This window comes from Pimephales promelas, chromosome 6, assembly GCF_988280905.1.
Source record: "Pimephales promelas chromosome 6, fPimPro1.hap1.1, whole genome shotgun sequence".
Classification (NCBI taxonomy): domain Eukaryota; kingdom Metazoa; phylum Chordata; class Actinopteri; order Cypriniformes; family Leuciscidae; genus Pimephales; species Pimephales promelas.
This window is the reverse complement of record NC_142774.1, coordinates 35,875,132-35,887,394: the sequence shown is the minus strand read 5'-3', so window position 1 is coordinate 35,887,394 and position 12,263 is coordinate 35,875,132. Positions and strand designations below refer to the sequence as shown.

Genomic DNA, 12,263 nt, shown 5'->3' with positions numbered 1-12,263 from the left:
ATATGCAGTTCCTAAAAGGATAGTTTACCAAAAGTGAAAATTCTGTGCACATGTCAAAACACAACAGAAGGTATTTTGAAAAATGTCTCTGCGTTTTATTATTATTATTATTATTATTCATTAAATATCAATGGGGCCCAGTATTGTTTTGGAACTCAATGACTTTCAATATTAGTATTTCAATATTAATCGGGAGTCCAGACATTAGGAGGGAAATACACATGAGGGACGTGACACAAAAATAATCTTTAACTTTTAGAAAGCACTGAGCCTTTATTTAAAGTTAATTTTGTTTTGTATTAATTGGATCTTAATGTTTCATCTAAAAAATTACCTGGATTTAATAAATAATAAGTAAATATAGCAGACAATAATAAAGACAAGGAGGTGCCGGCAACTGTACTGCAGCTCGTCTCATAAATAAACCGAAACTCAGCGTCTACTTGACTCATAGCCTATATATTATATATACTATGAAATGTTTACTGTGTCATTCCAGTTCTGAATATGTTGCTTCACAGTAGCCTTCACTTAAAATATTTAGTCCAAATTGTTGGATAATAAAATTTGTCACTGAATTAGTTTAGTCCGATTATAGGCCTAACGTTATGTACAACCGCGAACAGCACATGTTGTCCCTGAGCTCCGTAACGACATCTCTCATAAATGTTTGTTAAATAGACTTATGACTTAGTTTAAATAGTAAAACATTATCTGAAAAACACCTAGCCTCTTCGCTAAAAAGCACACAAAATACCATTGGTATGCTACTTCTGCCGCTTGACCGGAAGTTGCAGCCGCTTTATTTTCAACGCATTCTCATCCTAAGGCGTTCTTACTGACACTTTTGACCATGCGTCTAAATCCAACGCACATGGCAACCTTTAGCGTCAGTTAGATGACGCTCATCCTAGGGCGTCATCTAACTGACGCTTTTGACCATGTGTCTAAATCCAACCGACGCACATGGCAACCTTTAGCGTCAGTTAGATGACGCGGGTAGGTTTAGGTCTGGGGTAGGGTTAGGGTTAGACCACTAGGAGGCGCATCTCATATTGACGCTAAAGGGTGCCATGTGCGTCGGATGTTGACGCATAGTCAAAACCTTGGGATGAGAACGGGCTGTTATTTTTTACAGTAGCGCCCCATATTCTGATTGCCTGTGATCATCTTAGTATTAGCTGGATGCTTGATGGTAAAAAAAAAATCAGACACATTTGACAGATAAATGATTTACTAAAATTCTAAATATATTGCCAAAGTTAAATATTTTCACCTCCCACAGACAGTATTACAAACGAAACGATGAATATGAAGCATTTCAGACATTTCAGCTTTGTTCACATTAAGGTTTGACACTCTTTCCTAAAAACAACTATTTGATATGTCCCACAAGGTGTTTTTGGTACTTCGAGTGATGAGAGAGAGAGAGACATGTATTGTTGGAGTGAAGCACAGGCACTTAAGTTGTTTGATGCGCTGTAAGTGTGCGAGTGAAGCACCGAGGGCTAAAGCTGTTTTGTGATGTGTATAAATTGCACTTCTTTGATGTTGCTGCTGGTTTTTGAATCCCGTTTGATAAGCTTGTCAGTCGCCTCATCTGCAGTAATTACTGTCAGTTCTCGACTTCTCGTATCCCAGTAGATGAATAAAGACTACGCAGACTCTACCGCGGAGATGTCGCATGTGAAAAAAACGTCATTACATTTATCAATGAATCAATTAATCCTTCGTTTCATTTATGAAACACATTTGGTAATTCCCTCAGAATCAAAGTAGGTACTTGGCTTTCGAACAAGCTTTAATTTGACTGCTGAATGTGAAATCCAAAAGCAAAACTGCTGGGAAAGCAACGCTAAATTGGCATTGGTCAGAACAAAGGTTTAGATAAGGATTGTTGAAGCCTTAATTTGCTGAATTCAGGTTGGATTGTTGGTCACGCATTTCCCGGGATAAATTTGAACAATGTTGCCTTGTGACTTAACCGATGCATTCAAAACAGTTATCGTGTGGCATAGTCTACTCAACATGATTGGATGCTGCTTAGATTCGATCCAAAGTCCTCTGATGGGCCTAAAACATATCCCTAATACACATTTTAGCTCAATTATATACAGTTGCAATAATGCTAAATGCATTCATTTACATAAAATACCACATATCTCTTTCACAACAAACTGAGTACACTAATGGTGTTTAAAATGCAAATGTCTCAAATTTACTGCCATTTGAGGTATTGCAATTATCATTTGGTATCTTGATGCATAACTTATACCGGCGATGACTTACAGTATTGGTATTAAAACAGGCATCTTTGTTAATCATTGCTTTTAACAAGAGAGTCAACTGAAATTAGAAATTTTAGAAAATTCTTTGGTGTAATTTAAAGCATGCATGATCTGAGCACATCAACACAAACTTCATTTTTAATGTTTTTCAACATAAACGTTCAAAAGTTTGGGGTCGGTAATATTCTCCTAATCCAATTAATATGATCTCCATTTATTTGATCAAAAATACAGTACAAACCATGATATTGTTAAATATAATTAATTTAAAATAGCCTATCTATTTTGAAATGTAATTTATTCCTTTTCAGCAGCCATTACTCTAAAAAATAAAAAAAACAATGTGAAATTTTGACTGTTACTTTTGATTAATTTAATAAAAAATGTATATAAAAAACTGAGAAATGAGTGTAATTATAATTATATTAGTCTGTGGATTATGACAACTATTATTATATTACATTATTATTTCACTATACTGTATATAACACAGGCTTGTGTAATACACTAATCATGCTGCAGTTTGAAGTCTATCAAACAGGATCTTTATATATCATTTAATAAATATATAATTGACATTTTGCTTTTTAAATCTGAAATGGCAATGCATGTGATTAAGTGTGTGAGTGTGTGTGTCTGTGTAGCTCATATGTCTTCAACTGATAGACAGTGACAGCTATTGATTTAAGAGCACATAATGTGAACTCATTGAGATTGCAATCATAAAACATTTAACAGATATTACAACGGCTTCTAGCTTAAAGCATGGACTGATGTCGTAACACACATTAGAATACACACGCTTTTATTAATCTAAAGAACATCTATGGTAAGGGTCCCCAGGAGGTGTCTGGGGTCTGTTTAAAGAAAAAATTATATTTAATAATAACAAATAAAAACGTTAGTTATTAATATGTTAAATAGATACATTTTTATGAAATACATAATATATGAAGTTTATAAAAAAATAAATTAAACAAATAAATTATACATGTAACAGTACATTATAGTACATTACATACTACAGTGAGTAGAAAAATATATATACTGTACCTTAATATAAAGTTTATATTGATAATATTTTTTTTTCAGTGTATAAATTGTGTCGAGAATGATCATATTAGGGACTCCATTGCATCTAAAAGTTTGAAAATCTCTGCTCTATTGCATTAAATTATATTTATTAATGGATATACATGAATATATCAACTTCTACTATATTCTACTGAAATGAACTTACTATTGCTCTTTAAAAAAAACATACTTGTCTAAAGTATGTATTCATTTATGCATAAGCACACACACTCATAAACACAACTGGGACTCTTCAGATCAAACATCATACATACCCCTGCCAATCAATCATCATGAGTGACAGCTGCGAGCTCTCTCTGTTCCTGCGTTATCCACCGTCCCCGGGTTTAAAGTCTAGTGTCAGACTGAATATGAGTCACTGTAATGGGAAGAGAACAGAAAGAGATAGTGAATCTAACAGCATCTCCCACCTATCTCCCTTTCAATCTGACTTTACTTTCCGCTGACCTTGACAAGGCTCTCTCTCTGTAAAGTGGAATGAGATTGCTTGGGCTCCTGGTATCCAGGCCAATCAGCAGGGGGCTAAACATCCATGCGCCCTCGGAAAAATTCCTGTTTAGCTTCCGATTACAGCGATTCTTGCGTTTTATTCGTGAAGACTCCGTGCTCCTGGCAAGCCAAAACTGCGGGCAGGATAACTACCCATTATCCTGCAGTCCCGCTCCACCGGCTCGGCCAATAAAACCCCAATCTCCCCCTAAACAGCGGATGTGTTAGCGTGAATGTGCGTCGCTCCTGCTATAGGCTTTGCATCGCAATCCTCAGTTTGTCTGCGAATGTCTTTGGGTATAATAACGTAATTGATGTGAGAGAATTGTGTGTGTAATCTAAATGATTGTGGATGGGTGATATAACAGTAATATGATCGCCAGACTGCTGAGCCAAATAATACTGTCACAGTGTCATGTTAGCCCTGGGTAAAATGGGACTCATAAGAGACAGCAATTTCCTTCCACTCTCCTCCAATGTCACTATAAAATCAATTAACCATCACGACTGACCTTTCTCTCTCTATAAGCTTTTAGATCATCACTCGCGCAATGTACAACTGACATTTATATAAAAATGAGAGGGTGAGTAAATAAAGAGATAAAAAAGTGATGGTAAGACATACGGTGGGGAATTCAGTGAACGGTTGCATGCTGTATTTCAGCTCCGAAACCGTTCTTATTCACTAACCAGGCGCTAAACGTGCAAATATACACCCTCGTTTTTATGCAAATTGGGGTCATTATAGATTAACTTTATGGTTTTCCAGCCTGCTTTCCATGGAACGGAAGCGCACAGAACTGAATTGTGCTGTGCAAATTACAATTTTGAGGCTATATTTGCATCATTCCTTGATTTGTAATCTTTTAGCAACTCTATTGCAATTTTTCTCCACAATTAATTGATCCCCACTTCTGTGATGTTTCTTAACCATGAATAACCCTTGTTATTAGCGACATCGGAGGCAGTTTAAGCTTGGGGAGGCAAATTTTTGTAATACTAATTTAAAGGTGCTATATATATTTTATAGCGGCCTCTATAGGTGATGTTTCAGATTGCAACCAATTTTTACAAGAGCGCTCGTGCTCTTGCGCGTGCTTGAACACAACATGACACATTGACATTACAGTACAGAATAGCTCTTTCGGCATTATCCTGAACGCACTGAAGCACTTGTTTCATAGTACAAAAGAGAGGCTCTTGGGGAAGGTGCATAAATGTTACCTAATCCTTTTGATTTTCCAGGCAAAATTCATATGAAAAATCTTACATATAGCCCATTTAAGTTAGGCCAAATTTAATAACAAATAAAGTGATTTGGCAGGGGGGAAAATGCTCAAACAAAAATTCATTGTACAGATGAGGCAAAGAAACCCCTTCAGATATACAGTAACTCCACGCTGAACAAAGTGCCTCCTATCTATGTAGTTGCTTAATAGTTTTGCGCTGTTTTCTTTGTCACACATGATTATTGAGGATAACACAAAATAAATGAATGCTCTCTAATGATAACTTCCCATCTGTCGCATCACAGTATGTTAGGAATAGGTGTGACCCCATGTTGTGAACCCACTGCTGACATAATTATATGTTGACTTGATAAGGCTTATGTCATTCAGTATATTCTCTTTATTCTCCATTATTTCTAAAAAAAAAAAAAGTGTGTCCCAAAAAAATTAATAGAAGAAATAAATGAATTATCAAGCCAATTGTGGCATATTTTGAATTTGCATTTGAAAATTTGGATTTTAGTGACGACGACTAAAGGGAATGGAATTCTGAGGCAACTACAAGGTTCAAATTATATTTTATTAAGTTTTATAAATCTGTACCACTTAAGACATTTGAAGGAATTTATTTAATAAGGACCTTTATAAACATTATACTGAAACTCAATCTGATATACTGATATATTCATGTGGATTCACACACTCCTGAACATTAAATCACCGTGACAGACACCATCTGAAAGACATATGTTTGAGTCCACGCATACACAGCAGTTTCACATGTTGGACGTGGGACACAGAGATTTGTATGGTCACAAAGAAAACAGGTGAGAGTCTCCAAAAGGGATAATTCCCATGTACCTCCTGACCTTCAGAAACGATCACCCTGCTGAGTGTGTGTGTTTGTTTTTGGTGTGGAATATGAGAAATTCATCTCAAAATACTGACAATTCACTCTACTTTGACTAAATCTCATCTGCCAAACTGACTTTTCAGTAATGTAATTTATTAAAGATCTCATTCTCCATATTTCTTTCTGCTTGTATGTAGTACTCTAAATATAATATCTCTCACAAGTCACGAATATTTTTTGTACATATGGTAATACCATGTATTTTTGTTGTACTTAAATATGGTAGCCATTCACAGCACAAAAGCACCGTGGTATTAGCATCTCTGTACTATAGTACTGCCAGTGGTGTTTTTCCATTTATACATCTACTTATCTTCCCACTGATCCATCCATCCATCCATCTATCATTCTGTTCAACTGATGAGCCTTTGAACATTTTCAATATCAAATCTAAGATATTGAAATTCTTAGAAATGCACTTCATTCTTGAAGTGCTGCATGTATTCCTCAAAATTAATGAACTTGGCTTCAGTAAATTGAGTGTTCGGTTTGAAATTGAGTTTAACCAAAGGTTATTATGGGAGAAGAAAAGACAAAAATGAACAGGTCTGGACATGTTCTACAGGTTAAAATGCATGACATCATTCTTCCATTAACGTCTTCATATTGGTACAACATCTTTGAATGAGGAGCGCACACATCCCACATTTTACAACATAATTGTCTCTTTACAAAGCTACAATGAGAATAAATTAGTTATTTTATCAGAAAAATGTGGTTTGTAGCAACAGGTCACATTATAGAGATATTAGGAAGAGAGATAAAAAACTGTCACGGAAAAGACACACATTTTTGACCTGTGAACAGCATTAAGAAAATTCATAATATCACCTTCTTTTTATAGGTTAAGAAAACTAACTATAGAACTATAAACAGACACAGATAAAAGGTGATCAAAACTAATTTTACTATAATAAATGTACAGTGAAAGATTGTGTGTGAGTATATATATAATATATATATATATAATATATATTATAATAAGAGTATATATAATATATAATATATAAATTCAATGGGCCTATATTATTATATTTTATAAATCATACAATGAAATACTACTTACATTATATGTAGACTTTTTTTTGTTTTTTTTACCAGGGTCGATTCTGAATAATATACTGTACACGGTCACTCTGTTAATAATTCAATGCACACTCACCCAATCAGACTTTCCCACGCTCTACACTGGGGGAAGATGGGGCTTTCTGTGACCAATTGATCTTCGGCCTTGTCCAACAAATCTAGCACTGATCACCTGAAAACAGGAAACAGGTGTTATCAAGGGTTATGTCTCCGCTCCTGTTCACACCCTCCTGGTGAGGATCACTCACACAGGCTTCATGGCGACATTTACGACAGGCCCTGTAGTTTGAGGTAAACACATGGTGACGAAAGTAAACACATGCTCTCTCCATTAGTCACATGGGCAACAACAAAATCACTGTCAGAATCACAAATTAAACAGAGGACTATAATGAGGATTTCAACACTTTATGTATTTTTTTTTTAAGTTTAATGTTGACTTAATCACACACACTTAAAAATAAAGGTTCCCAAAAATGGAGTTTCACAGCAATGCCATTGAAGAACCAGTTTTGGTTTCCCAAACTTTTCAGTGAACAGTTTTCTGATCCAACTAACTCTTTTCCAATATAAAAATGCTTTTGTACATTTGAAAGGTCCCACACTCTCAGAAAAAAAGCCACAAAAGCTGTCACTGGGGCTGTCCCTTTTCAGAAGGTACACTTTTGTACCTAAAGGGTGCATATTTGTACAGTACCTTAATGGTACATATTTTCACCTAAAATGTACAAATCAACACTTAAAATGTACATATTAGCACCTAAAATGTAGATATTAGCACATAAAATGTACATATCAACACTTAAAATGTACATATTAGCACCTGAAATGTAGATATTAGCACCTAAAATGTACATATTAGCACCTGAAATGTACATATTAGCACCTAAAATGTATATATTAGTATCTGAAATGTACATATCAACACTTAAAATGTACATATTAGCAGCTGAAATGTACATATTAGCACCTAAAATGAACATATTAGTGTCTGAAATGTAATATCAACACTTAAAATGTACATATTAGCACCTGAAATGTTCATATTAGCACCTGAAATGTACATATTAACACCTGAAATGTATTAGCACCTGAAATGTAAATATTAGCACCTAAAATGTACATATTAGTATCTGAAATGTACATATCAACACTTAAAATGTACATATTAGCACCTGAAATGTACATATTAACACCTAAAATGTACATACTACCTAAAATGGACAAAATTTTACCTTTTGAAACGGTACAGCCCCAGCGACAGATTTCGTACCTTTTTTTCTGAGTGCATGGATGTCAAAGGCTCTTTATGGAACCATATAACCATTTATTTTTAAGAGTACAGGTATATGCCTCGACTCATTCAGAAATGTTGATACTCCAGCACGTAAATAGGGTCATCACTCCTAAAACTCTGCATAACAATTTATTTTATACATGCTAATAATATCTGTTTTTTAAACACTTTAAATAAACACTTTGTGCAGTTTGCCCTAACAAAACCTGAATTTGTATGTACTGAAAAATATAAAGTGCATCTAAAACCTCACGCTTTAGATAGAAGTGTCCATCAAATGCATATGAATTACAGAATAATATAAATAATCATGCCTATAAATAATAAATCAATTCTGATCTCATATCTGCAACAAGTTGGACTGTGGATCTGCACATACAGATCCATTTTGTGCCATGCATGCACCCTGCATTCAGAGATACCAGTGGATAAAGTAACAACAGTAGGCTAATGTCATCTAGTAAGCAATCACCCCAAGAGGGAGAGAGCATGGCAAACCAATTACGCTACCCCTGAAGAAAATGTGACAGACAATGCATTGAGGCATGCCATAATCAATTATTGTTAGCATAGAAATAGCAGATATAAAAAAGATCATGAGGAAAGATATTTGTCATGCATGATACATTTGCAGTGATTCTTTAGTCACGGTGTGCAACTTACATAAGCAGTTCACGACAGCAGTGAACGGGAATGTCCATATTACAATTTTGACAGATGAAACCATCTGAAATGAAATTGGACATGTTTAAGAGATAAATTACGCTGATTATGCATTCTTGAAATATCAGAGATAACATTAATATGGACCACAATAAACCAATCTTGCAGTTTCAGATATAATTCAGATTACAGATGCCCAGATCTATAGCTATCTGTTTGACTAGTTTTGATGTTACTGGAGATCAATAAAGTATTTTCAAATGCAGCAATTCCAGCACATTTCTGTATTTGGTTGCATTGTGAGTATTTGCAGCACATATGTTGTCAAACTGATTAAGATGATTTCTTAGTTTGCTGGTGTTTTTTTTTTTCCACTGGCTTGTGTTTTCTTCAGTTGTGTGTATATAAATACACTCTATATATGATATTAAGAATGACATTTGTAATGTGTTTTGTACAGTTCACTTCCCAGAATATCCTTGAAGTCTCTCTTCACATTCAACAAGTTCTTATCAATTATGTATGATTGATGTTTCTATTGATCAATCAGAAGCTTAACTCTCTGAATGAGGTCCAGTGGGTTTGGGGTGTGTGAGGTCTGGGGGGTGTTCAGGCTTGGCTGGTAAAACACAGTAGCAGGTGAGCTGGGACGATGTGGCAAGGTGGCCCCTGGGCTGAGTGATATCCCAGAGTGCACTGTAAATCTCTGCCTGCCGTTTTACTGCTGCACCGGGGCGGCTCGCCGCTAAATCACCGGCTATGAAGCGATGACGGGAAGAATGACTGTTTTCATAACCTCGCTCGGCTGTCAGTGATATGAACACACACGCCACATACACATTCCCCCTCTCTTTTCCTGGAGTAAACACACCTTCATAAAAACAGATGAAGACAAGTAGAAAAGAATAAAAGCTTCAAAGAAAAGCTGCTTAATATCGCAAAGTTTAAGTGTAGAGCATATTTCTTTTTTACTCCACAAATGTCTGATACATCATTTCTGTGACTAATTTATGATACCATAGTAATGTAATTGTTTTTTGCATACATACCATAGTCATACTTTGGTTTTTAAGACATATTCCATGCTAGTGCTAACGAAACAGCACATGAATATGGTAATCTTTCAGAAACATGGTAAAACTATCAAAGTACAATGGTATTACCATCTGCATCTGATACCATGACTGTACCGTGGTAATCCTAAAGTCCTTTTTTCTGTAAGGCTATCTCTGTTCTCACTCTTTAAATCTGTCAGGTGGTGCAGGAGGAGGTCTGCTGGAGAGACTGAAGATATATTTTGTACACCACCAAAGGGTACATGATACCACTGTCTTTTTGTGGGAACAAGAAAAAGTAGTACCTACCTAAATTTCCTTAGAGAGCCGTACTGTGCCGTCTGTGCAAACAGCTGGTGGCTGAAAATGATTCAACAGACCTGCAGATGAATTAATCAGACTTAGTGACTCTGACCAAACGGAAGCTGTGACTGAGATTACGGAACCACTATCGAACAAGAAAAAACATTGGGTGGGACTTGACTTTATCCATTGGTTGTTGATTCGGTTGTGAAAAGTAAGTGTTGCATTCTACAATGAAGGCAGAATGTGGATAATGTGGTATTTTCTTCATAAAACTACAGTGAAAAAAAAAGTCAAAAACTCGGTTTGAAATCGCTGGTGTTTCTTACATCACAAACTAACTTGTAACCAATCATGGTCAATGTGCCGGCGGGCTTTAGCACATCATTAACTGATGCAAAGCAGGGGAGTCTCAAGAGAAGCCAGGTTATCCTGGTATATTTTAGTGTTGATATGAAAAATCGTGTTTTTTCTGTGTGATACTGAGACATTTATATCAATAGTTCAGGAAAATAGGCAGAGAAACATAACATAAATGGAAAACTTAAAATCAAGGTTTACAGGTCACTGTGATTTGTCTATTATCAGTGTATTCTGATTAAATAAAAATGTCTTGCAAGCATATAGAATATAAATATAGTAAATATATGTAGTATATATAGTAAATATATGTATAAATATAGTAAATATATGTATATATTTATACATATGTATTAATAGCCAAAATTCTGAAAATAATTTATGTAGTGTACCATTGAATAACAATTAGTTGTTAATCAGCACAACTGATATTTTAATATTTACTTTACTGTGTACAATTTAGCCCTCCCTCTGTCCCATGGTCTCTTTCTGGTCACCTGGAAATGCTCTCCTGATCCACTGTTTGCCGGAGCAGCAGGAATGACCATTATCCACCACGGATCACAAAGAAAGGCCTGCAAACTCCGGATACCGAGTGAGAGTGAGAAAAAGGAAAAAAGGGGTAGAGGAGAGAAAAGGGAGAGGGTCACACTTTTCTGACATGCATTCATCCGATGGGTCGTTTCATCCCTGAAAAACAAAAACATCACAGAAGAAAAGCAAAACTGGAAACCTGCAGGAAGGAAAAAAGAAACCCAACCAGGGGGGATAGAGCAGTAATTTAACTTCAGACACACACACACACACACACACACACACACACACACACACACACGTACATCTATCTTTGTGAGGACATTCAGTGACACAATGCAATTGTTTACTTTTGAAAAAACTTTAGCTGACAATTTACTCACCCCCATGTCATCCAAGATGTCCATGTCATTCTTTCTTCAGTCGAAAAGAAATTAAGGTTTTTGATGAAAACATTCCAGGATTTTTCTCCATATAATGGACTTCAATGGGAACCAAACGGTTCAAGGTCCAAAAGACACTTTCAGTGACAACTGTTCAAAGGGCTTTAAACGATTCCAGACAATGAATAATTGAGTACGTTTTATAAGCTCAAATGGTCTTCTTGCTCTGTTTTGTGATGCGCGTTCTTTTTCCGAGTCAATTCGTTCATTTAGTTTGTTGAATGAAACAAATGACACGAAAAAAGATTCGTTCATTTTCATGAACGAGTTCGAACAGGAGAGTCACGAACGCGCATCACAGAGCAAAGCAAGGCGAGCATTTGAGCTAATAAAACTTAAACGTTGTTTTTTTTTTTTAATGAGCGATCGTTTTGCTTGATAAGACCTTTATTCACCGTCTGGAATCGTTTAAAGCCCTTTGAACAGTTTGCAGTTTGCACTGAAACTGTCTTTTGGACCTTGAACCGTTTGGTTCCCATTGAAGTCCATTATTTGGAGAAAAATCCTG

General features: G+C 35.7%; 1 long non-coding RNA gene across 1 annotated transcript; it reads right to left on the bottom strand.

Annotated features, from left to right (window-relative positions):
- Window positions 1–7,053: 7,053 nt before the first annotated feature.
- On the bottom strand, window positions 7,054–11,535 carry LOC120462998 (uncharacterized). Its single transcript, XR_016169037.1, has 3 exons — window positions 11,276–11,535; window positions 9,061–10,495; window positions 7,054–7,272 (listed from the first exon to the last, which is right to left on the bottom strand). It is a non-coding gene; the product is annotated as an uncharacterized LOC120462998 (long non-coding RNA).
- Between the last annotated feature and the right edge of the window lie 728 nt (window positions 11,536–12,263).